The sequence below is a fragment of the Lissotriton helveticus genome, chromosome 4_1, assembly GCF_964261635.1.
Source record: "Lissotriton helveticus chromosome 4_1, aLisHel1.1, whole genome shotgun sequence".
Taxonomy (NCBI): domain Eukaryota; kingdom Metazoa; phylum Chordata; class Amphibia; order Caudata; family Salamandridae; genus Lissotriton; species Lissotriton helveticus.
In genome coordinates, this window is record NC_136063.1 from 1,978,300,066 (window position 1) to 1,978,327,153 (window position 27,088).

Consider the following 27,088-nt stretch of genomic DNA (forward strand, 5'->3'; position numbering starts at 1 on the left):
TCTCAATATATGTGCTGCAGTGGATTTTGAGAAAATAACGTTCAAAAAAAGATATATATCTGTAAGCGCGGACCAGGCAGCGCCCCGGTACGCGTACTTGACGCGTAACGGAACTTCGCGTAGCGAAGTTGATTGGCTCTCCGGTGTCTGTCAACATTCTAAACAGTCCGGAGCGGCCGCCATCTTGTCTCTCGGTAGGATCGAGAGACAAGAGGAGGTCAAAAGCGAAGGGGCAAATGACCTTAAGGGGGCATAGTAGATACTCCCTGACCCCCTAGGTTTGATGTGGAGGCTTTAAAGGGGCCCCGCTAAGCAAAAAAAAAAAAAATTTTTTTTTGTTTTTTTTCGTGGTTAGCGCCCGGTACGCGAACCGGGAAGCGTACTGGGGAGCGTATCACAATAAAAAATGAATGATAGACTTTTCAAATGCTGTATGTTAATTGATTGTTGGTTTTGTTGATTATTTTTTTTTTTTTAAACTTTTTTTATTGTGTTTCATAATTTATTAAACTTTCTAACATTTCATTGTCAGAAATTTCATAATCATGGAATATAGATTGTAGTCTCTGAGGTTGTAAAATGTCCTCATTTGCAAGGAGGTTATCTACTGCTTGCACACATTGCAGTAGTTCTTGGTCCCATGTTTCATCCATAAATTCAATCTCATTTGGATCAATGATTTCTGTGTTGGACTCTGGAAGGATAATTTCAAATGAAATGTTTTGTTCACTTTCCATTTTTCCTGAAATTTGCATAAAAAAAATATATATTAGTAGAGGTAGGGCACTGTTGGGATTAATTTTAGATAGGCAGTTTTTATCAGAGAATTTATCTTTGGGCAGTGTATAGTATCAGAGTGGAAGTAGGAATATAAAAAAGTGTATCTAAATTTATAAGTACTACAGAGGGATAGTATATAACTAACAGAAAAAGTTTGCCATATTAACTTAAAGTGCACAATATACTTCAGTTTTAAAAATAAAAACTTACCTTTAAAAAGAAGTTGAAGTTATTAATGAAAATCCAAATGAAATGTACACCAGGAAGTAGTAGTCAAAATGGCTGTGTTTCCTTCTCTTCCTTTATATATATTCGGGTACATAACCAATCAAATGTCAGGTAAAAAAAGTAGAAAATGAAAGTAACATTTTAATTGGTTGTCAATTCCAACACTTCAGATGTGTTTTGTGAAGTAATTTACCTCACGGTATTTAGAGAGGACTACAGGCTAAATGGCTAAATGGAATTCCAATCAAATTTGTGAAAATGGTAGGGATTGGTATGTAGTATGAGCTATTCTATATTTGGTGAAATTGTCTCCAGTGGCTTTTCTGTGAACTACTTTCCCACCTTTTTTGATGGTGCGCTTCCCAGGAAGCGACCCGGTACGCGAACCGGTGAGCGCCCTGGTACGCGAACCTTAAGCGTAACGGGAGTCCACCATTTTGTGTTTCGGTCGAATTATGATACAAGATGGAGGGCAAATAATGTTCAGAATGGGTAGAAGGGGGCACGGTAGACTTATCTTGACCCCCTAGGTTTTGTGAGGGTGGCTGAGGAGGCCCATATGTGCGGAAAAAAAAACATTTTTTTTTTAAATTTCGCGAGGTTAGCTCCCGGTACGCGTACCGGGTAGCGCACCAGGGAGCGTATTTTGTTGAAAATTAGTGAAAATAGTTAGAGTAAAAAAATAATTGTGAGTGATTAGATGTAGGGTAGCTCTGAGAAGAGCTTTTGGGTTTATGGTACATTTAGGTACTTATAAGTAGGTACCAATGCACATTTTTAAATTCAGAGTGAAAACTCTGTTGCCCTCATCTGAGAAGTGAACTCCATCTCCTCTGTAGATATCTTGCATGTAGTAACGCAAGTTATTGTTGTACAGGGAGCCCATTCCATGGTCTCTCATGTAAGCTGAAACAGATTTGTTTACATGCTTCCTCGACTTCTCAATTTGTGGACAAAATTGGTTTGACCACCTCCATTTCTGTCTTTGGCATATATTTGAATATACCAAGGCAGTCTGAGGAAAAAGTGCCATTAATTGCTCAAAGGTGTCCTTTAAAAGCATTTCCAGACCTACACCAGTCAAAGTGCCCAAGTCATTACCTCCACAGTGCACAATTAACAGGTCAGGTTTTGGCAAATGCATAAAGGTTTTCACCAATGGTATCAATTGGTGACATTTTAATCCTCTCTGGCCAAACCACTTAATTTCCACATCTTGTAAATTGAGGTTAGGTAAATTCCTGCTTTCAACGTACCTTTGAGCCCAGTGAATATAACTATGACCAACAATCCAGACAGAAAACATGGTGAGAGAAGGTTCTCCTGCAGTCAGATGAAGTGTGGCAATGAAATGGCAGTTGAAAAAATGTGAGTTTGAAATGAAAAAAACTGTGGAGTTTCTGTGTTCATGAAGTAGTAACAGTGATTGGTGGATTTTGATTGATGAAAACAGAAAGTTAGGGTGTAGAGATGTGTTCTTTGAAAGATGTATTTTGAGTGGTCAATAAAAAAATCATTAAATGAAAGAAAGCACTGGATATGCAGGTGCACTGAGAGTTCAGAGTTCAATTGCAACATTGTTGTGTGAATTTGCAAACACCAGAGTTTCTCCAAGAGGTGGTTGCTATGGAAAATAGGCAGAAAGGGCAGAGGGGGAAGGGTTTTCATTTGAAAAAAAGTGAGGGAAGAGTTTTGATTGGGTGACATGAGAAATATGTGTGAAGAATTACACCATTTCTGTGCTTTTGATAGCTGCAGACTCTGGAGTGCATACCTTTTGCTCTGCTGAAGACAAATTGGTGTGTTTCTTAGACTGTTTTCAAACTCAAAGTATTTGCTAAGGTGAGAAAATATTTCTTTACTTTAGATAGAGAATAGTGTGCTTTAAGGAGAAAATTATGATTTATGTGGCGCAATTTGCTAGTAAATATGCTCTCACATGTGCATGGAAATTTTTGATTTTGAATGTTTTTGTTATATAGCCATGTTAAAAGTGACGCAACCATGCTGGAAAGCCAATCAAAAAATGCTTTCATGTGTTTTAATGACATTTTAAGTCATTTTCTGATGTGCAGTGTTTAGAAATTATGATTTGAAAATCGTTTTTGTGGAAAAGGAATTGTTTTTAAATTCATGACAAGGATATAATGGTGTATGGTTATTTATAAGGCAATTGACTGTCCTTGATGTTATTTTTCTCATTTTAGTGTAAGACCTTTCTCTGTGGCGCAAATTGCTTGTAAATATGCTCTTACATGTGCATGAAAATTTTAATTATCAATGTTTGTGTTACATAGCCATGATAAAAGTGAACCAACCATGCAGGAAAGCCAATAAAAAAACGCTTTCATGTGTTTCAATGACATTTTAAGTCATTTTCTCATGTGCAGTTTTTTGAAATTATGATCTGAAAATCGTTTTTGGGAAAAAGGAATTGTTTTTAAATTCATGAGAAGGACATAATGGTGTATGGTTCTTTATAAGGCAATTGACTGTCCCTGATGTTATTTTTCCCATTTTAATGTCAGACCTTTCTTTGTGGCGCAAATTGCTTGTAAATATGCTCCCACCTGTACATTGAAAATTTTGATTTTGAATGTTTATGTTACATAGCCATGTTAAAAGTGACCCTACCATGCAGGAAAGCCAATCAAAATACGCTTTTATGTGTCTTAAGGACAATTTAAGTAATTTTCCCATGTGTAGTGTTTTGAAGTTATGATTTGAAAATCGTTTTTGAGGTAAAGGAATGTTGTTAAAATTTATGTTCGCCATATGCCCCCAAATTTCTTTCTCAGGGTTGCAGCAGGGTGTTCTTGAGACACCCCTGCACTTTTGGAATAAATTCCTAATTTGTGATGAGCAAATTGTTAATCGCAAATTGCACCTTCATTTATATGAGCCTCCTAGCCCATGGAAATGAATGGGTAATTTGCAATTAGCAATTTTCTCATCGCAAATTTGGAATGGTAAAGAATCGCTATTTATTCCTTAAAATTCGCTTTTTTGGAAATGCAAAATAGTTATATGATACATATGGCGGTTGATGTCTAACAAGATAAGAAGCTTATGGATACATTTATGATGACTGGTGCAATGAAGTAGAAATCACTTACTTCATTGGTAGGCCTTTACAATAAATTATCTCCTCTGTATTCTTCATCAAGCATAACTTTAATCTGCAATCCTGAGTAGGCCTCACCTTAAACAAACCTCTGGATAGGCCACATCTTATTGTCATCCTGATTTAATCATTTATAATTCTAGGGACAGATTTATGATAGGTGTATACCTCTTTTGTGCCACTTAGAAAACATTGTCCATGGGGAAATGACTTAAAATGTCATTAAGACACATGAATGTTTTTTTTTTTAAACGTTTGCAATTTTTTTGGGTCACTTTCAACATGGCTATGTGTCTGAAACAGTCAAAATCTAAATTTGCAATGCACTGGTGGGAGCATATTTACAAGGAATGTGCTTCATGGGGAAAGGTCTTATAATGTAATATGGGAAAAATGACATTAGAGATACTGAAATGCCTTATAGAGAAGCATACACCATTATGTCCTTGTCATAAATTTGCAAACCATTACTTTTCCCCAAAAACGATTTTCAAATTATATTTAGAAAACAGTGCACATGTGGAAATTACTTAAAATGTCAATAATTCAAAATTTGTGATTCCTTAAATGCAATGTATAAAAAAAAATATGTAAAAAATGATATTAAGGATTTGGAAACTACCACCAACTTGTAGTTTGTGGTAATTTGCGAATTCTTTTCAAAAAGCATTTTTTTTTAAAAAAAAAAAAGGTCCCATATGACGCCCATACATGCCATTAGGGCATGTAGGTGTGCCATGTGCTCCCAAATTTCTTTTTCAGGGGTGCAGCAGGGTGTTCTTGAGATACCCCTGCACGCTTGAAAAAAATCCTATTTTGTGATGAGCTAATTGCTAATCACAAATTGCAACCTTCATTCCTATGAGCCTCCTAGCCCATGGAAATGAATGGGTAATTTGCAATTAGCAATTTGCTCATTGCAAAATAGGAATGGTAAAGAATTGCTATTTATTCCTTAAAATTTGCTATTTAGGAAATGCAAAATAGTTTGATGGTACATATGGTGGTTCATCTGTAACAAGATAAGAAGCTTAGGGATACATTTATGATGACTGGCGCAATAAAGTGGACATTACTTACTTCATTGGTAGGCCTTTACATATATTATCTCCTCTGTATTCTTCATCAAGCGTAACTTTAATCTGCAATCCTGAGTAGGCCTCACCTTAAACAAACCTTTGGATAGGCCACACCTTATTGTCATCCTGGATTAATCATTTAAAATGCTAGGGACAGATTTATGATAGGTGTATGCCTCTTTTGTGCCACTGTGCGTCACTTTTATGATGCAGCGGCGGTGCTAATTTGCAATTAGCAATTTGCTCATTGCAAATTAGGAATGGTAAAGAATTGCTATTTATTCCTTAAAATTTGCTATTTAGGAAATGCAAAATAGTTTGATGGTACATATGGTGGTTCATCTGTAACCAGATAAGAAGCTTAGGGATACATTTATGATGACTGGCGCAATAAAGTGCACATTACTTACTTCATTGGTAGGCCTTTACATGTATTATCTCCTCTGTATTCTTCATCAAGCGTAACTTTAATCTGCAATCCTGAGTAGGCCTCACCTTAAACAAACCTTTGGATAGGCCACACCTTATCGTCATCCTGGATTAATCATTTAAAATGCTAGGGACAGATTTATGATAGGTGTATGCCTCTTTTGTGCCACTGTGCGTCACTTTTATGATGCAGCGGCGGTGCAAAAGATTTGCTATGAGGCGACAAAATTACAAATCATGCATTTAGGCAGATATGTCATGGTGTAAAAAAAACGTACCACATGAAACCGATGCAGCAGTGATGCAAAAGATGCACCATGTCGCAAGACAGGCCTCACTTGGGGCCATATGTATCAAGCTAATTAGCATTCGCAAAGATCAAAATTCTACGAATTTCGGCCTTTGCGAATGTTAATTAGACAAATGGTATGTATCAAACAAGTTTGATGCAAAATAAGGAGTAGCAAAATTTGCTATTCCTTATTTTGCGATTGCACTGAAGGATTTGCAAATTTTGTGATTACTTAAATGCAATGTATCAAACAAAAAATATGTAAAAAATGACATTAAGGATTTGGAAACTATTGTGGTAAATTGGTGGTAATTTGTGAATTCTTTTCAAAAAGCTTTTTTTCAAAAAAACAAAAGGTCCCATATGACGCCAACACATGCCCTTAGGGCATGTATGTGTGCCATATGCCCCCAAATGTCTTTTTCAGGGGTGCAGCAGGGTGTTCTTGAGACACCCCTGCACCCTTGGAAAAATTCCTAATTTGTGATGAGCAAATTGCTAATCGCAAATTAAACCTTCATTCCTATGAGCCTCCTAGCCCATGGAAATGAATGGGTAACTTGCAATTAGCAATTTGCTCATTGCAAATTAGGAATGGTAAAGAATTGCTATTTATTCCTTAAAATTCGCTATTTAGGAAATGCAAAATAGTTTGATGGTACATATGGCGGTTCATCTGTAACAAGATAAGAAGCTTAGGGATAGATTTATGATGACTGGTGCATCACCAGGGATGTGTCAGTCATCCTGCGCCGCTGTTCCGCCACCCATGGTGTGCTGCATTTACAATGCGGGGCATCATGGGGCAAAAATGGCACAGATGCGTGACGTATCTGTGCTGTAAAGGTAGTGATTGCTGGAGTTGTATCGCAAGTGCGATGCAGCTCAAGCAAGGCTCAGGGGTGCCCCATCTCCACAATGTTGCGTCAAGACCTATGCCTGCTTAAAGCAGGCGCAGGGTTTTGACGAAGCTTTCTCCTATCTGATTGTAAATACGGCACACCATGGGTGGCAGAGTAGCGGTGCACGTTAACTGGTGCATGCCTGGGGATGTGCCATTTAATATAAATCTGCCCTTTAACATTTAAGTATGTGCAGGGGACACAGAGTCGGTGAGGCTTATCCAAGGTTAAGAAGAGATGAGTCCTGTTCACTGAAAAATTAGACATAGTCTTCACCTGCTCAGCATTGCTGGACATGGCTAAATAATAGCTGCAAAATGTTAATCTTGTTAAACAATTTTACTATTATAATCTCTGAGATTTGTCTCTTACTCTGCAACATCTCATTGTTGTTATCTTTCTTTAAAGATAAAGACAACATCAACATGAGCGACAATCTGCAATCAGTTGATTTTGACCTCATCATTGAACTTGTAATTGAAACATCAGTGGATGTTGATCCATTGGATGATTTAAATCCTGAGGATGAAGAAGAGTGTGATGAGGATGCAGATTTGTCCGAATTATATGATATAGGATGGGAAGCTGACCTGCTTGAGCCTTTGGAATTATAAACATTTATTTTTAAAATTTATAATCAATAAAAAGTAAAAAGGTAAACCGTTTAATTTAAAAATAAAGACACCTTCAAAAACAGGTTATGTGTAGTGTCTTCAATAAAATATTAAAATATGCTCATAAAATTAGATCAGATTCACATATAAAATAGCATAGGTAACATAAATATAAATCTCATTTCTTTTCTGCTATTTCTGTATTGTAAATTTGCAAGGACTAAAAAATCTTCTATTTAAAATGTCAAGTAGTGTGTTATGTTTTTGATCACTATTACTGATTTACTGTTTGATAATAATGTTTAATAACATTTTTATTATATTTTTCCTCAGATTCAACTATGCCTACAAAAATAAGAGAGATGAAGGCTGCAAAACGTCAAAGACAGCAGGAGAAAAAAAAATGCAGCAGTCCTCTAACAAAAAGATTTCTCAAGCGATGAAGAAAGCACCGGGTAAGAGCTCTAAATATTTCATAAAAAATATTTCTAATAAAAAAAATATTAGTACAGAAAATGTTTCAATCCATAACAACACAAGTAAATCAAATGGAAAGAAAAGGACAAATGAAAATGTTACTGCTAGAGCAAGAGATAAATCTGTGCATGATAGTAGAAGGAAACAACAGTTTACGGAGATTCGTAAACGAATGTTCCGTAACAGGATAATTGGCAATTTGTTAAAAAATATTAAGAAAGGTCAACAGAAATTAGTTTTTTATAGGAGAAAAAAAAAGTTGAGAAAGTTATTGATCAGGCTTTTGAAATTAAACGTAAGTTATTTATTTTGATAATCAATAGAATTAGGAAGCTAAACAAGGCAATTTTTGATTTCAAAAGAAATAGTAGATGGAAGAGAATAGTTAATCGTAGTAATTTTTGTGAAGTTTTTTCTGGAGAATGGATACATAGTTCAAGCTGTGAGGCATTTTTTAATGAAGAGAGTTATTTCCAGGATAATGATTTGGTGCATGCAGTTGACATCAGTGGTCGTGCTTATGAAGTGAAAGATGGTTGTCCAGTTGAAAAAGAAAAACTTGTGACAACAGAGGCAGAAGAGTTGTTAGGTAATGAGGTTTTAGGAAGACGTGCTAAGGGTCCTGTGTACACCTGGAAGTGTAGTAGTATTTGCAGTGTGCGACAGGATTCCATCAATTTGCTTTGTGATTTTGTACGGTCATTTAACAAGAAAAGTTTGAAGCAGAAAATGAGGTTGTTGCAAGAATTAGATCCTTGCAGAGTGAGAGAAGTGACAGGTTTGCATGGTCATTCACTGGCTTGTCTTTCCAGGAGAGTATGCCAGAGTGTTTTTAATCATTTCAGGATGCTAGCAGTGCATCATAACAAAGTGAGGAAGTTAGTTAGACTGTTGTATTATGCTAAGAGTCCAGCAATTATGCTGAAACAATTATGCGCTGCTCTTTTGCATGGTTCTGAAATAGATGTGAGGAATATATGTGAAGAAATTGAGTTTTGTTACTTTGGAAGTAAAGAGGAGAATGTTGAAATTGAGCAAGAAGTAGAGGGTCATTTGGAAGATACTGTACATGTTTCCAGTACAGATAATTTCCAGAGGGAAATTGCGACGTTTGACATGAAATCAAGTGAGAGGCCTAATTTCACTTGTGTGTGTTGTCGACGCACTTATTATAAGAATCAGACTAAGTTAGTGGATTTATATGCAAAAAGTGAAAGGGAAAATAATAGTGAATGGAAGGATTTTGCAACATACTTGATGGTAGAAAATTGTTTTGATTTGGGATTGGATCAACGTGTGTGTACTTATTGTTGTAACAAATTAAAACAAAACCAGATGCCTGCTAGAGCAGTTCATAATAATCTGGAATTGGTTGAGATTCCTTCTGAATTGAAGGATTTAAATACTTATGAATCTATTTTGATTCAAAGTATCCATCCCTTTCAGGCTATTGTAAGAATGGAGCCAAAGACAGGGAAATTGCCTACATCAGATTTACAGAGAGGATTAAAGGGAAGAGTTGTTTATTTGCCTCTAGATTTGAAGAAAAACATTAACACAATTGGAGTAGAAAAAGTGGAAGAGGAACCTCTGGTTATCTTAGTTAATGGGGTTCCGACAAAGAATAAGAAAATATGGCAAGATTTAGTAGATGTTAGGAAAGTTAAAAAGGCAACATTGTATTTGAAAAAAAATAATAAATACTATAAGAATGTATATGTTGCAGAAGAGGAAGTAAGTGAGGAAGAGGATAGCGATTTGTGTGCTGGTCAAATTGAGAAAGTAGAACCCTCTACTAGTGAGGAAATATATGAACATTATAGTGTTCATCATTTGCATTCAAAGGAAGTCATGGGGAATGCTATTGAGTTGTTTCAAATGAAACAAGCCAAAGGGAGTCCCATTAGTGTTTGGGAGGAAAGTTTGGAAGCTCGGTGTTTCCCACAGCTTTTTCCAACAGGTCAGGGAGGAAGATATGATGAGCGACCTCATCAAATTCCTGCTTCTGAATACCGGACTTTGCGATTGTATGCAGGAGATGCTAGGTTTCGACAATGCATTCCTTATTTGTTTCATCTCCTGTTTGAAAGCGATCTGTCTGGACTGTCATATGCAGTGAACCACATCTTGAAAAGTGGTATACACATGCAAAACATCTCGGCAAGTGATTTTATGGATAAAGTGAATGTCCAAGATAGTATTTTGGATTCTCACCTGATTAATCTAATGGCGTGTCAGCGTGGTACTAATGAGTACTGGTACCGTCGTCATGGTGATTTAAAATGTATGCTGAGGAACTTAGGTACTCCCACATGGTTCCTCACTCTGAGCTGTGCCGAGTATGGCTGGGAAGACTTACTTGAATTTCTACGAGAGGCAAATGCTAACGTAGAAAACATCGAATTCAAGACACCCGGAGAACTGTGCTCTTTGGATCCAGTCAATGTATGTAGGTACTTCAATCATAGATTTGAAGCTATGATGTCTTTCATCATGAATAAGAAGAATCCACCTCTTGGAGAGGTGTTGGATTTCTTCTGGAGAAAGGAGTACCAAGCAAGAGGTGCTCCTCATATACATATGTTGCTGTGGATCAAGGATGCACCTAAATTTGGAACGGATCCAGATGACTCAGTGATGAGTTTCATCCAACAGTATTCTACGTGTGCTGTTCCAAACGCAAAGGAGAAGAAAAGCCTAAGAGAAAAAGTTCTGCGTTTCCAAAGCCATCGATGTGGAAAGTACTGCCGTCGTAAATTCCGAAACAAGGACAAGTTCTACACTAAATGTCGTTTCGGCTTTCCACGACCGGTGATTTCTAAAGGAAGAGTAAACAGTTTGATGTCTTCGCTGCGACACAATGTCATGAAGAAATCACCTAAAAACACTTACAATTTGAAGAGGAACGAAGAGTCCAAGTACATCAACGACTACAACCCGGTGATTTTGTCCATGTGGAATGCTAACATGGATATACAGTTTGTGGCTGATAACTGTATGGCTGTGGCTCGGTATGTGACGTCTTACATCACCAAAAAAGAGAAGACAGAATTGAAGGATATGTGGGAGGACATTTCCCATGAAAAGAGCCTCAGCAAGAAGTTGTACAGTTTCAGTCTGAAGATGTTGTCGCATCGAGAAATCGGAGCGTACGAATGTTCTGACCGGTTGTCTTCAGCAAGTCTCTATGCCAAGTCCAGGAGTATCGTTTGGGCGAGTCTTGGTCTTGCTGCAACGCGTAATCGAGTTCTCAAACCTGTGCGGGAAATTGAGTATTTGGCGGAAAAGGAGCCAAACAGTACCGACATTTTGAAGACAAACATGTTGGATACATATTATCCAAATCGAAGCAGTCACCTAGAGAATGTTTGTCTGTATGAGGTTCTGCAAAATTACATGTTCAAGAGGAACATCAAAGAAGATACTGAGAAAGGAGTGTATGCTGTAATAGGAAGTGAGGGATGTCTGGTGAAGCAAAGAAAATGCCACTTGATAAACCATCGAAAATTGAGTGGCGAATCTCCTGAAAAAAAGGAGTTTTTCTATTTAGCACTTTTGCAACTTTTCAAGCCTTGGCGTGCAGAAGAGGAACTGCTTGGAGATTTCCTCTGTTATGAAGACTCTTTCAATGCCGCCAAGGAGACCATAGAATGTCCTGCTTTTCCCAAATATGTAGAAATGTTGAATGCGGAAATTGAGCAGGAAGCAACGATTGCAGCCGAGATTGCCAGAGACAGTTCTCAGGACAGTCAGAGTTCTGCTTCATTGAGTCAGGATCCACTAGGAGGACCTCTTATTGAAAATGAAGCTGCCACTGCTATGAATGAGGTGGAAAGAGCCATGGCACATGCTCAAGAGGATGCGGTTAACTTAGAAGAGTTGGAAAGGCAACTCAACGTTGAGCAGAGGAAAATATATGACGAAGTTACCATGCAAATTGATCATGGATTAAGTCATGATAAGAAAGAGTGCTCATGTACGTCGTTGAAGCCTGTCCGACTGTACGTGAGTGGAGAAGCGGGAACTGGAAAAAGTTTCCTCATTAAAGCAATTTCATGCTATTTGCAGGAAAGGACAGAGTCATCGCTGTCTTGTGTTGTCACTGCTCCAACTGGACTGGCAGCACATAATATTAAAGGGATTACTTTACATCGTTTACTGATGCTGCCAGTGGAGCATGACAACAAATTAGAATATCACAAGCTATCTGGAGATGCTTGTTTTGAAGTTTCAAGAATCTTGAGGAAAATGAAACTTCTTATCATTGACGAAGTAAGCATGGTTTCCAATGTCATGCTTGCCTTTGTGCATTTGAGGATGCAAGAAGTTCTCAAAACAGAGTATGATGTGTTATTTGGTGGCAAACACATCATTGTTTTCGGAGATCTTCTGCAGCTGACACCAGTGAAAGGGCAACCTGTGTTCAAAATGCTCACGCATGAAGATACCAGGAAGTGCCTAGGCAGCATTGGCAACGTCAATATATGGTTAAACTTCAATTATGCTGAACTGCATGAAAATATGCGTCAGGCAAAGGATGAAGTTTACAAGACTATTCTACAAGATGTTAGAATTGGAAAAGTGACCGAGCATGGGAAAGAAGCTTTACATGCACGATTACTGTCAAATTTATATCCAGAACAAGATGTTGTGCCTGAGAATATTTTTCAGAAAATTACTGATAAGAAATCTGGAATATGTTTGATGCCAACTCTTGCAGAATGTGCCAAATTTAACAACAAAATGTTGCATTTAGAAAAGCAAGAGATTGTGAAAGTGGAAGCTATTGATAGAGTAGAGCATATGGGATCAACAATTATTTTGTCTGAGAATCTGAAATCAAAATTGGATTCATTAGAGAAGACTATATCTAAAACTGCAGGTTTTGAAAAGACTCTGAATGTGTGCTTGAACTGCCGTATAATTTTAAGAAGGAATTTACATGTTGAAAGAGGTCTGGTAAATGGATCAATGGGTAATGTTGTTGATTTTGTGAAATACACAAATAGAGATGGAATTGAATTTTTAAAAATTAAATTTGATGGCATTGAGGAAGTACAGCTAATTGCTCGTTGTTCTGCTAGATTTTTGCTTGTAAAAGACTTATATGTTCGCCGTAAGCAGTTCCCTGTTTGCTTGGCATATGCGGTGACAATTCATAAATCGCAAGGTTTAAGTGTAGACACTGCATTGGTGAATATTGGCAGTTCTGTGTTCAAGGAGGGTATGGCATATGTGGCATTGTCACGAGTTAGAACTTTATCGGGATTGTACTTGATTGAGTGTGATGTCAGAAACATTTGTGCAGATCTAGATTGTGTTAAGGAATACAATAGGTTAAGAAGAGAGTATGCGCCACATTTGCCTCAGTTTCCTTTGTTTGAGAAACGTCTGGTAGGCCGGAAACGAAGAAATGAGAACAATACTGGGGAGGTTGTAGCAAAAAGACAAAAAGTGAATGAACCTAAAATTACAAGCAGAAACAAAGAGGATTCTGTTGAAGATGTTGTTGGTTTTCAGTTTGAAAACAGTTCTGGTGTCAACTGCTATGCTAATGTAGTAATGAATGTTTTGTTTTCTCTAAAAAATGTAAAAGAAGAGATTGTGGTCAATTCTGATCAAAGATTTTGCAGTTTGTTGAATTCTGTGTTAGAGAAATGTAGCACTGATAGAACAAAAATAGAAAGTGTGTCTGAAATTCGAAACCTGTTAGACAGATGTTCAGGGCAAACACAATTCTCTCAAAATATTCAGCAAGATTGTCAGGAGTTTTTAATGTATATGCTTGATGTATTACATGCTGAAGGTGTAGATGTAGATCAGCTGTTTGGGCTTTCTTATCAATGGCAGCATGACTGCGAGAACTGTATGGTATCAAGTACTACTAGTGTAGACTCAGAAAGATTTATATATTTAACTTTGCCAGACAGTAAATCAGTCTCCTTTAATAAGCTAGTAAAAGCTGCTAATCACAGCATGGAGTGTAGCCAATGTAAATCTGAAATGATGTCCACATTATTTATACGAACATATGGCCAGTACGTCATTTTAATGTTCCAACGATGTAGGCCTGATGGAACAAAATTGACAACTTTAATAAAAAATTTTGTAGCTTCGCAGTTGTCAATATCAGGAAGGACTTTTGTAACTACAGCAATTATATATCATGACGGCCCTTCAATATCATCAGGACATTACACAGCTTATTTAAAGTCTAGAAATGGCTGGTCATTCTGCAATGATTCTGTTTTAATTTTCAAAAAAAAATTGCCGTATGACCTTAAAAACTCTTACCTGGTGTTTTTAAAACCAAAATTTTAGGAAAATAATCTCGGGATATGATCTGTGGAATTTCAAGAAGTTCTAATGGCTCCTACACAATTTGGCCTTGAGGATAAGTGTAGTTCAGAGACATAACTTCTAATCAAAGGATTGGACATCATGGAGATGTATGTGCACTTTAAATGAGTTCAGAAAAACTGTTTCTTTTCATAAGCTAATTGAAGCAGCCAATCAAAACATGGAGTAGAGGGAATGTAAGTCTGCAATGCTGTCTACTGTTTTACATTGCTTTGTGATTAAAAGTGATGTAGAGAATTAAATAATTGTAGTACTCATAGAGGTAGTGTAAGTCTGCTTCATATTAAGCAGTATCAGTGTCATAGGAAATGTAGAACATGACTGACCAAGAAGGGGAAGATATTACTATTCCAGGATTGTGAAAATGATCTTCAACATTTTAATTCTGAAAGTTGCGGAAATGCCAAATGATGGGATTGGCTTACAAGAAATCCAAGAGTTATAAATATCTCTGACTAGATTTGGCCTTGTGGAAAATAGTGGTAGAGAGCAAGAAGTCATTTATTGCATGTAACGTGTTTTTAAAAACGATGGAGGTTTTCTTTCAGAAAGTGGCGGGCTGAAAGTAATAACAGCACAAAAGAGTGTAAGCTGTTCATAGGACATCCTTGGACGTCATGGAAAGTAAGTTAACTTTAAGGAGTTCTGAATTTTATTTTCTGATGTTGTATGGGTTTTTTAAACACAATCATTTTGATTGTGTTTTTTTTTCCCCGCTGTTACATGATGAATACCTTCAAGTCACTGTTTTTAGTGAATTTTGATACATTCTGAGAACAGCAAAAATAAACCATTTAACATGTATAATTAATTCTGTACTGTTTGCATTTATGATGTATATGTAGAACTGTGTAGGAGGCATGGAGAAGGTGAGTTTTCTGTAAGTGTTAAATTTATTGTATGCAGTGCTGCACTTCTACGTATTCTTTCATATGCTGGACTACATCTGCACAATGAGATACCTAAGCAAAGGAAACACAAGTGATGTGATTGTGAAATGAGCAAAATAAATTGCACATATTTCAATTACATCACCTGAGTTTCCTATCATTACGAATCACATTGTGCAGATCAAGTTTAGGTCTGTCCAGGGAAACATAGGAGGTTTCTACTTTGTTGAAGAGTGCAGTGGACATGACTCACTTCATTAGTAGACTTTCACAGATATTATCTCCTCTGTACACTTCAACAAGTGTAAATCTCATCTTGAACTCTGAGTAGGCCTCACCTCAAACAAATCTCTGGATAGGAGACATGTTATTGGCATACTGAAGCGACACTTTTCTGAAACAAGAGCAATGCAAAAGATGCACCATGTTTTAAGATAGGCCTCACTTCATCTGCATCAAGATACTGTTAGTTTAAAATGTATATCTTTAGCATTGTGTAGAGGACCTGGAGAAGCAGAAGCTTCTGTCAGTGTCAAAGTTGTTGAAAAACTATTTGTCCTTCAATATTTTCCCTTGTCTTTTGTAATTTTTAAATACATATTTTAATATTTTTCAAATGTTGTTTCTCTCTTTCACAGATTGAAAGTATAGAAATAAAATGTGATTAATTTAACGGCAATTACAAGGTAAATAGTTGTACTCTTTTCGTTACATTTCTATCACATTCACCTACTATTAGATCCACTGCTTCACTTCTTTAATCCTCAGTTTCCTGCCTTTGCTACTTTCCTCATTCCTTTCTCTATTACCTATTTACTCAACTCCTTCCACTCTTTTTCTCAGTCCCTCTGTTCTCATAGTTCCTCAGTCTTGTTCACTCACTCCATCTCTATTACTCTTAGTGTCTGTGAATTACTTTCCCAACTTTTTTTTTTTTGGGACCGCTTCCTGGGAAGTTGCCCGGTTCGCAAACCAGCAGCGTTATGGCAGTCCACCATTTTGTGTTTCGTTCGAATCAAGATACAAGATGGAGGGCAAATAATGTTCAGAATAGGTAGAAGGGGGCACGGTAGATGTATCTTGACCCCCTTGGTTTTCTGAGGGTGGCTGAGGAGGACCATAGTTCTTCACTCTTGTTCACTCTCTCTGTTTCTATTAATGTCACTGTTATGACTGATCAAAAAAATGTTTTTTAAAAAAGAACAGTAACTATAAGGGAAGGAAATAGACAGTTATGTTAAAAGAAAGACAGCTATAGGGAGTAAACTAACGATACTGTTACCTACAATCCACTGCTGTTGATGTTACTGACCATGTCATGAATGATGTAATATGTGAAATCATCAACAGTGGATTGTAGGTAACAGTATCCTTAGTTTACTCCCTAGAGCTGTCTTTCTTTTAACATAACTGTGTATTTCCTTCCCTTATAGTTACTGTTCTTTTTTAAAAAATATTTTTTTGGTTAGCTTCCGGTACGCGTACCGGGTAGCGCTCCGGGAGCGAACTAAGAGAAATACAGGTTGGCAGAGTTCCAAATATTCTACCAATTTTTTTATAATGGGGAGTTAGTTCTGAAAAGAACTTTTTTTTTTATGTTTTTGTTGTTTTATATTTTTTTTAGTATTTTTTGAACATTTTTTTACTTTTTTTGTATTTTCTGAACGTTTTTAAAATTTTTTTGTTTTTTTTGGGGGGGGGGGAAACAAAAACGATCCATTATAAAGGGCTCAACAGGAGCAAAAAAAAAAAAAGAATTTATTTTTTGGTGCGTCTTGTGCAAACATTAATATGATTTTGAATTGCTCGCAAAATCAAAGTGATGCTACTTTCTCTGTAGCAGATGAAAGCGCCACATTCCACGTACACTTGTTTTACGTGCCCAAACAACATTTGGATGTTTGCAATCACCTCCCTCGCCTCTGGTCCCGACACCTCTGGAACCACCGATCTTCTTGCCATTTGGAGGGGATTTTGTTGTTGGTCACGTAGCTGGGCAGCACTATAGTTATTTGGGTGCCACCTACTCATATGCCGATGCATAGTATGATTGCCATAACTATATTTTTTATCAGTGCCCCTTGACAATCTGTCACCGCATATGCGGCAAAACACGTAACGAGCATTCACTTTCTTTTGCCCCTCAGGAATTCTGTAGAATTGCCAGATATAATTCTCCTGTCGATTGTACCTCCTGGGCTCCTCTGGCAAAAACTCATGCTCTTCCTCCTCTTCCTCCTCTTCCTGTTCTTCCTCTTCTTGCAGAATTACTTCTGCAGGTGGTCCTCTCTTTCTTGGATTTGGTGGAGGTGGTGGGCTAGCACCAGCTGAAGCTACTAATGAAGCCATCACAAAGTCTCAATAAAGGGTCTTTCTCTCACCAAGATGAAAGTCAGAGTGATGAAAGAAGGAGGGGTTTTCATCATTTGGGAAAAACAAAAGTTCTAAACCAATGAAAAGTGTCCATTTTAGATCACATGACCTTGTATTACATCATTAGGAAACCAAAAGTGAAATGAACCAATGAAAAGTGTTATTATCGAGTCACATGACCTGCTATGTTTACATTACGCGGTCGGCGCCGCGCCGCGGATCGCTTCCGGTTCGCGTACCGCTGCGCTTCCGGGTACGCGAACGTAGCACGTAATATGACGTATTACGCGAGAACGCGAAACGTCATGCTGACGCGAAGCGTCGCGATGTTGTTTTGTAACGAGAGGTGCGCTAAAGGAACGTTTACCAGTTCGCGTACCGGGTCGCGCCTCCGGATTGAGCTAACGGGAAGCTAACCGGTACGCGTACTGGGAGCGAAACAAAAAAAAATAAAAAAAAAATTGTATAAAAAACATGTAAAAAATATTTTTCTTTTTAAAGAATAATACATTGTAAAGGTTTTGATATTAGCTATTAAAAAACCAATGAAATTCACTGAAAAAACCATAGGTTATAGACCATATATAGTTTGGAATTAGCATTTACAAAACCTTAAAAATTCACTGAAAAAACCATAGGTTATAGACCATATATAGTTAGGGATTAGCATTTAAAAAACCTTATTTTACTCACACAAAACCATTGAAATTCCATATATAGTTAGTTGTACTAACTATATATATCGCGCACCCGCAATCCACTGCTGATGATGTCACATATTACATCATTCATGACATGGTCAGTGACATCACTGATGACATCACTGATGACATCTCAAATGACATCACTGATGACATCACTGATGACATCTCATTTGACATTACTCATGACATCATTCATGTGATGATACGGTGAACCTCTTAATATAACCTTAGATACACTCAGTGTAAACAGACACTCACAGTCTTGCAAAGAATCAATCACACCTCCATTTCCTCAACTATATAGTTAAACACACCTTACTTATTGAAACATATAATAACACATATTTACTCTGTAATACAATCCCTGATACAAGTTCACAATAATCCATACAGCCACTCACACATTCACTGGCTCTTATGCACAGTTATTTATATATGTCAACTACCACATGTACTGTGTTCTACATATGTACTTACTTTGACATGTAGCACTGAGATATCCATTCACTCACCAATACACTCATGCACACAGTAAACCACCATACAGCTGTTTCCACATGCACTTTTGAAGCCATACATCTAGTGAATCAACTGCTCACACATCTATGCACAGAGTCATTCACCTCCCAGACACCCACACACACACTCAGTCTCCCATACAAATACTTGGCCAACTAATCAATAACCCATAAAGTTAGTTATATAGCTAATGATCAACAATTGCATCAGATTACAAAACAACAGACACAATGGTGCACAATTTAAAACAGTTTAGTCACTAACCCATGCACTCAGTGAGACACATTCAATCCCTCACTTATACAGTCAGTCATGCACCTACTAAATACATCATCCAGACACTTATACATCCACTCATTCTTCAATATATAAAACATATTTTAACTTTACAGAAACATACAGTCACTGGATGTTATCATCAGTGATGTCATCAGTGATGTCATCAGTGATGTCATTTGAGATGTCATCAGTGATGTCATCAGTGATGTCACTGACCATGTCATGAATGATGTAATATGTGACATCATCAGCAGTGGATTGCGGGTGCGCGATATATATAGTTAGTACAACTAACTATATATGGAATTTCAATGGTTTTGTGTGAGTAAAATAAGGTTTTTTAAATGCTAATCCCTAACTATATATGGTCTATAACCTATGGTTTTTTCAGTGAATATATATATATATATATATACACACACATACATACATATATACACTTACACATTTAGTTCCTACTGGCTGTTGCCATTAGAAAGTGCACTTTTTTAAATAATTGTAAAAAAAAATGTTTGGGGTCCTAATACGCCAAAAGATATTCTCGAAGTACATTCAATTACTACCATCCACTACGCAGCAGATGTACCCCGGTCTGTTTATGAGCTCTGAAGATCTTGTTGGAAGCGCTTTTGCAGATACCTTAATAAGGGAAAAGTCAATTTAGTTAATCTAACTAGGCGGCCATGGAACTGATCCTAGGGTATTTTGTTCTGCAAAAGGCATAATCATTGGACCCTGTTTTAAAGCTTATCCAACCAAGCAATGCACGGAGTCCAAAAATGCTTTTTCCTCTTCCAATTTATGCTGTCTAGATTTAATGTATGTGTAATTGCATTAATCTAGGCTAGATAGGTGGGTGTGGTATCTTGTAACCAGGATTTAAATTGTAAATTGTGTGTCTTGTAAAGCACACTGCTACCCGCACCGCAGGCCTCGTAGTGCTATAGACCGCTGGGGAACCCGTCCTGGCTTTCCCTGTGAGATAGTCCCTCCTGGGAGTCTCCAAGGTGAAACCAGGCATCCCCGGCGTTTGTGAGGGGCCGTTGTGGAGATGAGGCAAGCTTAATGCCCAGAGTTGCCGAGTGTGATCCCTGGTTAGAGTAGGCACCGAGGTGAGAATTATCGAGTCCGCTGACCCTGGTCCAAGACCCTGCCGCGTCGGGAATCGAACCCTGGTCCCAGACCGTTCTCTGCTCTCGGGTCTGCCGCCTCTAACCAGTGAGCCACACCACTCCACTCCATTTACAGATATCTCTGTGAGAGAGTATAATTAAGTAGAGCGACAGCTTATTAACCCCTTCGACGCTCATGACGAGCTGGGCTCGTCATGAGGTAGCCTCCTGCTACGCTCATGACGAGCCCAGCTCGTCATGAATAATGGGTTTTTGTAAAGAAGAGCACAGGAGGGGAATTTCGCTAGCGCTCATGTGGTTAACATCTCGAGAAAGTGATTCGTAATTCAAAAAAATACCAAAAAATATGAGTGTTATACTAACCTGTATATTAAAGTTAAATATATTTTCCATATTTTTCAGATACCGCACGCCAGAAATTATACAAGACCGGACATGTTAAAAACATATGAAGATCGTCTGCTTTTTTCAGCTTACACTTTGGACAACAGGGGGAAACACCTTTCGAAAATTTGGAAAGCTTAGCAGGGAACCAATAAACTCTGTGGAGAGAGAAGAAAGGGTTGCGTTTTAAATTGGCGGGAGATACTGTGGTATGAGGTAAGTCAAAAGAGACTTGCCATAACTGCTCCAAGTCTGCATCCATAATGTGTTCTTCCCACAAGTGAGCTGGCAAGGTGAAATCTCCATCCTCCACTTCTAAAATGGCCCAATACAAGGGTGCTGTCTTTATCTTCCTGCTCTTCCCTTGAAGCAGATCCTCCAAAACGTGCGTTACTCCCACTTGCGATCCCACAGCCTGACTCCAGCTCTTTATTTGAAAGTATTTAAACTTAGATAAATTATTGTCAGTCAAGATAGAAATCTCATCCCAGGATAAGAGCATCCCTCCAGGCATTAGCTGGAGCCAGTACTTTATGTCAGCGGCCAACAACGGCTTTGCGAGGATGTCCTTAGTCCACTCTGGAGAGCCGGGAGAACCCCAAATAGGAGCCATAGCTCTATAGTATGCTAGTTTCAGAGATTTCCTTACTCTGGCCCAAGTAAGAGACCATATCGCTCAGGATCTTTAGTCGAATTTCTTTTTAAAGCGCGGAACACCATATTTATATAAGAAACCATGTAATCCCCCTTGGATTCCTGTCAACATTTCCTTGAACATTATACCTGCTTCCGATCCATCTGGGCAATTGAAAAGCATAATCCCTGCTTTGAGTAGTAAAGTCCATGCATAAAGCTTCTGGTCTGGGGCGCACAAACCGCCTTTACTGTTTTCCCTACGCAATTTCCTCCATAAGATCCTGATACCCTTTAAGGCCCATACAAAGGAGTTAAATTTGGCTTGGATTTTTCTAAGCTTATCTTCCTTAAAAACTAGAGGGATATTCTGAAATAGAAAAATTAATTTAGGCAGAAGCATCATTTTTATGGTATTTACTCTTCCAATTAATGTGAGAGGAAGAAGAGACCAGCCCTTTAAGGAATCAACAATTTCTTTGTTTACTTTCTCGAGATTTCTATCCGTTAATTGCTCAATATCCAGGGTAATTTGAACTCCTAGATATCGTATCTCTTGTTTTAGGATAGGAAGATGTGCTTCTAAATTCCACACCATGCATTCTGATTTGGACTGGTTGATCTGATAGGATCTATGATGTTACAACGCGTTATTTTACAACGCAGACCGTTACATCGCAATTTTTACAACGCAGGAACTATTACAATGCAAACCTTTACAACGCATGTCATTACATAGTAGATGCTATTACAACGCATGGCATTACATGGAGAAGTGTGGCTCAATGGTTAGAGCGGCAGACCCTGATGCAGAGGTCTGGCCCGGGACCAGGGTTCGATTCCCGCCTCGGCGGGTCTTGGGCTCAATTTCCCCGGACCTGATAATTCTCGCCTCGGTGCCTAGTCTAATCATGGGTCCCACTCTGTGACTCTGGGCAATAGCTTGCTTAATCTCCACAACGGCCCCAGCAGCGCTGTGGATGCCTGGCTTCACCTTGGGGGTGCCCAGGAGTGGACATTTCACAGGAAAGCCAGGATGGGTTCCGCAGCGGTATGAATACAGCGCTACGAGGCCTCCGGGTAGAAGTGCGCTATATAAAATACAAACATTTACATTTACATTACATCGTAAGTATAGGTAAGTATACCTTTTTAAAAAAAATGTAATTAAGTTAATTTAATTTAATTAATTTAATTAAAATACATTTTAAAATAGTAATTATTTTTATTTAATAAATTTAAATCTATTTATTTAAATTAATTTTAATAAAAATTGTAATTAATTTTATTTAATTAATATAATTAAATTAATTTAATTTAAATATTTTTTTGATTGTAATTAAATTAAATTATTTAAAATAATGTATTTAATTTAATTATTTTAATTAAGAAATGTAATTAATATAATATAATTAATTTAATTTAACCTAAAAACACCCCTGTACCCCAAAACCCAAACCCTACCCTGAAACCTAAAAACACCCTTGTATCCCAAAACCCAAACCCTACCCTGAAACCTAAAAACACCCCTGTACCCCAAAACCCAAACCCTACCCTGAAACCTAAAAACACCCCTGTACCCCAAAACCCAAACCCTACCCTGAAACCTAAAAACACCCCTGTACCCCAAAACCCAAACCCTACCCTGAAACCTAAAAACACCCCTGTACCCCAAAACCCAAACCCTACCCTGAAACCTAAAAACACCCCTGTATCCCAAAACCCAAACCCTACCCTGAAACCTAAAAACACCCCTGTACCCCAAAACCCAAACCCTATCCTGAAACCCTACCCTGAAACCTAAAAACACCCCTGTACCCCAAAACCCAAACCCTACCCTGAAACCTAAAAACACCCCTGTACCCCAAAACCCAAGCCCTACCCTAAAACCTAAAAACACCCCTGTACCCCAAAACCCAAACCCTACCCTGAAACCTAAAAACACCCCTGTACCCCAAAACCCAAACCTGAAACCTAAAAACACCCCTGTACCCCAAAACCCAAACCTAGCCCTGAAACCTAAAAACACCCCTGCACCCCAAAACCCAAACCCTGCCCTAAAACCTCAGTACACCAAAACATATACTCCTATACTCATACTTATTTAAAAAATTACTTAAATTAATAAATTTAATTTATAATATTTAAAAACATAAATAAATATTTTTATTTATTTTTATTTATAATTAATATTAATTAAATCAATTATATAATATTAAATAAAATTAAAATAAATTATATACTTACCAATACTTACGATGTTATGGTATGCGTTGTAATAGCATCTGCGATGTAATGCCATGCGTTGTAATGCCATGCGTTGTAATGGATCCTGCGTTGTAATAGCTGCGTTGTAACAGCATTACGACGTAAAAGTTGCGTTGTAAGTGATACACACCGATCTGATAGCCAGAGAGCTGACCAAACTGGGTTGCTGCACTATAGATTAACGGGATTGCCTGTATTGGATCCGAGGTATATATCAACATATCATCTGCATAGAGTGAAACTTTTTGTTCCCAATTTCTAAATTTAAAAGGCGCAATATTCATATCTTGCCTCATTTTCTCTGCCAAGGACTCGATATATAGGTTAAAAAGCAGGGGCGAAAGATGGCATCCCTGTCTTGTCCCTCTTTTTATAGTTATGGGTGCGAAAAGGTTGCCATTGACCAATACTGTCTTGTCCCTCTTTTTATAGTTATGGGTGCGAAAAGGTTGCCATTGACCAATACTCTGGTTGTGGGATTTTGGTAAAAAGAAGAGATAACTCTACAGAAATGTTTACCCAGATTGTATCTCTCCAGTACTCTAGTTAGATAAGCCCAATTTACGCGATCAAACGCCTTAGTGGCGTCAAGTGTAATAATGGCCATAGGCAGCTTATGAAGAGATGCTAAATCAATTGCTCCCACTAATGATTGGGTCAGGTTCTGAATAGACCGACCTCTCACAAATCCCTTCTGATCACTATGCAATAAATTACCAGCAACAACATTCAATCTCTCTGCTAAAATCTTGGCGAAGATCTTATATTCAAGATTCAGCAGAGAGATTGGCCTGTATGAATCACACTGCGCCGCTGGCTTGGATGGTTTGAGAATAAGGACTACAGTTGCTTCATTCCATGATGAGGGGATATTACCTCCTTCCTCGAAAACGGAGGAGAACAACCTACAGAGGATTGGGGCAACTACTGGTGCGAGAATTTTATATAGTTCTGCTGCCAGCATGTCGGGGCCTGGTGCCTTGCCTCTCTTACCCAAGTTGATTGTAGAGACCACTTCCTTCAGAGTTATGCTTCCATTTAAGTTGTTAGATGCCTCATCCTCAATCCTCAGGACTGCATATTGCTCTAGCCATGCTTGGATTGAGCTATCCTGCGGAGATAGGTCTTCATTGTATACCTGCCTAAAATGATTTAAAAAAGCTTCCTCTATGTCAGGAGCATTATCTGAGATCTCACCCGTTATGTCAGAGAATACTCCTTTGATCCTATTCCTGGATTGCTCTTTATTTGTTTTCCATGCTAAAAGCTTCCCGCTAGCTTCTCCATATTCAAAGTGAGCAAGAGAGCTAGCCTGCCAACGTTTCTTAAGTCTGGCATCCAGCACCTCTTCTGGTTGGGATTTGCATATTGCTAGCTCTTGCAGGATACTCAGTTCAGAGTGGTGGTTTTGAACTAAGAGGTCGGCTTCTAGCCTAGCAATTTTTGCTTCTATTTTGAATACTTTAGCCCTAAATCTTTTTTGCCTCATGGATTGAAATGCCAGAATAACCCCCCTCAGATAGGCTTTCTAAGCATCCCAAACGATTTCGATTAGGGCGGATCCTACATATAATTCAAATAAGCCCTCTGAGTCCTCTAACAATTTTTTTACCACATCATCCTCAAGCAAAATGCTTCGATCCAGAGTCCACCTCTTAATGCTTTGCTGTCCCGAGAGCTTTAAGGCTAGAGGGACTGCCGAATGGCCTGAGAGATGAGCACCTAAATGCTTAACCTCATGGACCTTTCCCCATAGCTCCTCTGCAATCAAAACAAAATCTAGTCTTGATTTATGCCCTAGCTTCTTATTATGGAATGTATACTCCTTTTTTGCCCCCCATTTTTTTCTCCAAATATCCATCCAACCCAACTGATGCATAGCATTAACCAAGAGAGATCTTGTTTTAGAATTATATATGGATCTATCCCTATATGTTTTGTCCATTTGGGGATCAAGGACCAAATTAAAATCTCCCGCTAAGTTTTGAGGATCTTTAACATCTAAAAGTTCTTCCATCATTTCTCTAAGCGGGAGGGTATCATCCAAATTTGGACCGTAATACCCCGCAACTGTAAATTTATAAGAATGATATTTAATCCTTGCTATGGTCCATCTACCCTTCTTGTCAACTCTAGACTCTTCTACTGCTAAAGCTGGGTTTGATTTAACCAAAATAGCAACACCTCTTATAGTTAATTGCTGAGAGGTACATACCACATCTTGGATCCATTTTTTCGTATTACAGGCCTCCCTCAGTTCTTTCTCTGTAAGATGTGTCTCTTGGAGTATACAAATCTGCTCTGGTGCATCTTTCAGGTATTGAAATATCCTTTCCCTTCTATGAGTTACCCTCAGACCATTTAGATTCCAAGTTAAGACCTTCAGGTATATATCCTGGGCTAGCGTAAGCTGTGACATTGCTTCCTTGATGGATGGAGTATATAATTGAACAAACAAGCTTGGCGAATCGGACATTTTGTTTATTTTTAACCCACATGCTCCCAACCCTGTGCTCAGTTTCTATCCTCCCACTATCCCAACCTCCCACTGCTCCTCCCTAGTGCTTCCCTGGAGAACCCCCCTTCTTCTTCTTGGCCCTACTCCGGCCTTGAGGCTCCCCCTCCTGACATCGGACGACCTACTTACATATTTACATTGCGAAATATAAACAACCTTAAATTTTGTTTCCCTTTATAATCCTTTTTTTTTGCACTTCCTGTATGGCCTGTACATCCCAGACCAAAAGAAAGGAAGGATAGAAGATAATTAAGAAAAAATTTAAAGATACATGCAGAGGCATAAATGAAGATGTGGACAAAAAAAGAGAAAAAGAGTTAACCACCTCTGCCTCATGAGCAGATTCTGATATCAATTGCAGATGTGCTTCTGCTTCCTCTACTCTTTTGAATACCCTCATTTTGTTTTTAAACATAACCTTTAAAGATGCAGTAAACTGCAGCTGTGCAGTTGCTCCCAGCTGCCTCAATGGATCTAATAGTTTCCCTAGCTCCCATGGTCTGGATGCCGTAATTGAAGAAACATCTGACCTAATTTGGAAGGTAATCCCCTCTGCTGAAAGGGAACTGCTCTTTAAAGCCTTATTGAGGATCTCATCCTTCAAAGTATATGTTAAAAAATGTATTAGCATCTTTCTTGGTCTGGTCTTGTTTGGATTCAATCTGTACGGGTCTCTGTGGACTCTCTGTATGTCTCTGATAAGGTCTTGCTCTGAGACTTCAACTGGTGTAGCTTGTTTAAGGAGTTTAGCTACAAACTCGGTAATATTGTCTCCTTCCGCCCCTTCTGGCACTTTTAGTAAGCGAAGATTATTTCTTTTCTGAGCGTTTTCAATGGATTCCAGTTTTTCCTGATAACCCTGCTCTCGCTGTCTTAAGTCACCGATTTTCTTTTTGTGTTGAGTAGCTAAGCTTTTCAGGTCTGTAACTGTAGTTTCTAGAACCGTAGTTCTGCAGCTAATGCATCAAACTGTTCCTCTAATTTTTCACAATAGGATTTAATTTCTTATTGGTTCTTCTGTGAGACCTTAAACCCATTCCTCATCTCATGACTTAAAGAGTGTAACATTAGCAAGACCGATTTATCATTAGGGGCCGCATCA

At 38.1% G+C, this 27,088-nt stretch overlaps 1 long non-coding RNA gene across 1 annotated transcript; it reads left to right on the forward strand.

Moving 5' to 3' along the window:
- Positions 1 to 7,709: 7,709 nt before the first annotated feature.
- LOC144827764 (uncharacterized) lies at positions 7,710 to 15,862 on the forward strand. The gene is made up of 3 exons (XR_013610354.1): positions 7,710 to 7,903; positions 14,834 to 14,909; positions 15,814 to 15,862. It is a non-coding gene; the product is annotated as an uncharacterized LOC144827764 (long non-coding RNA).
- Positions 15,863 to 27,088: the final 11,226 nt, after the last annotated feature.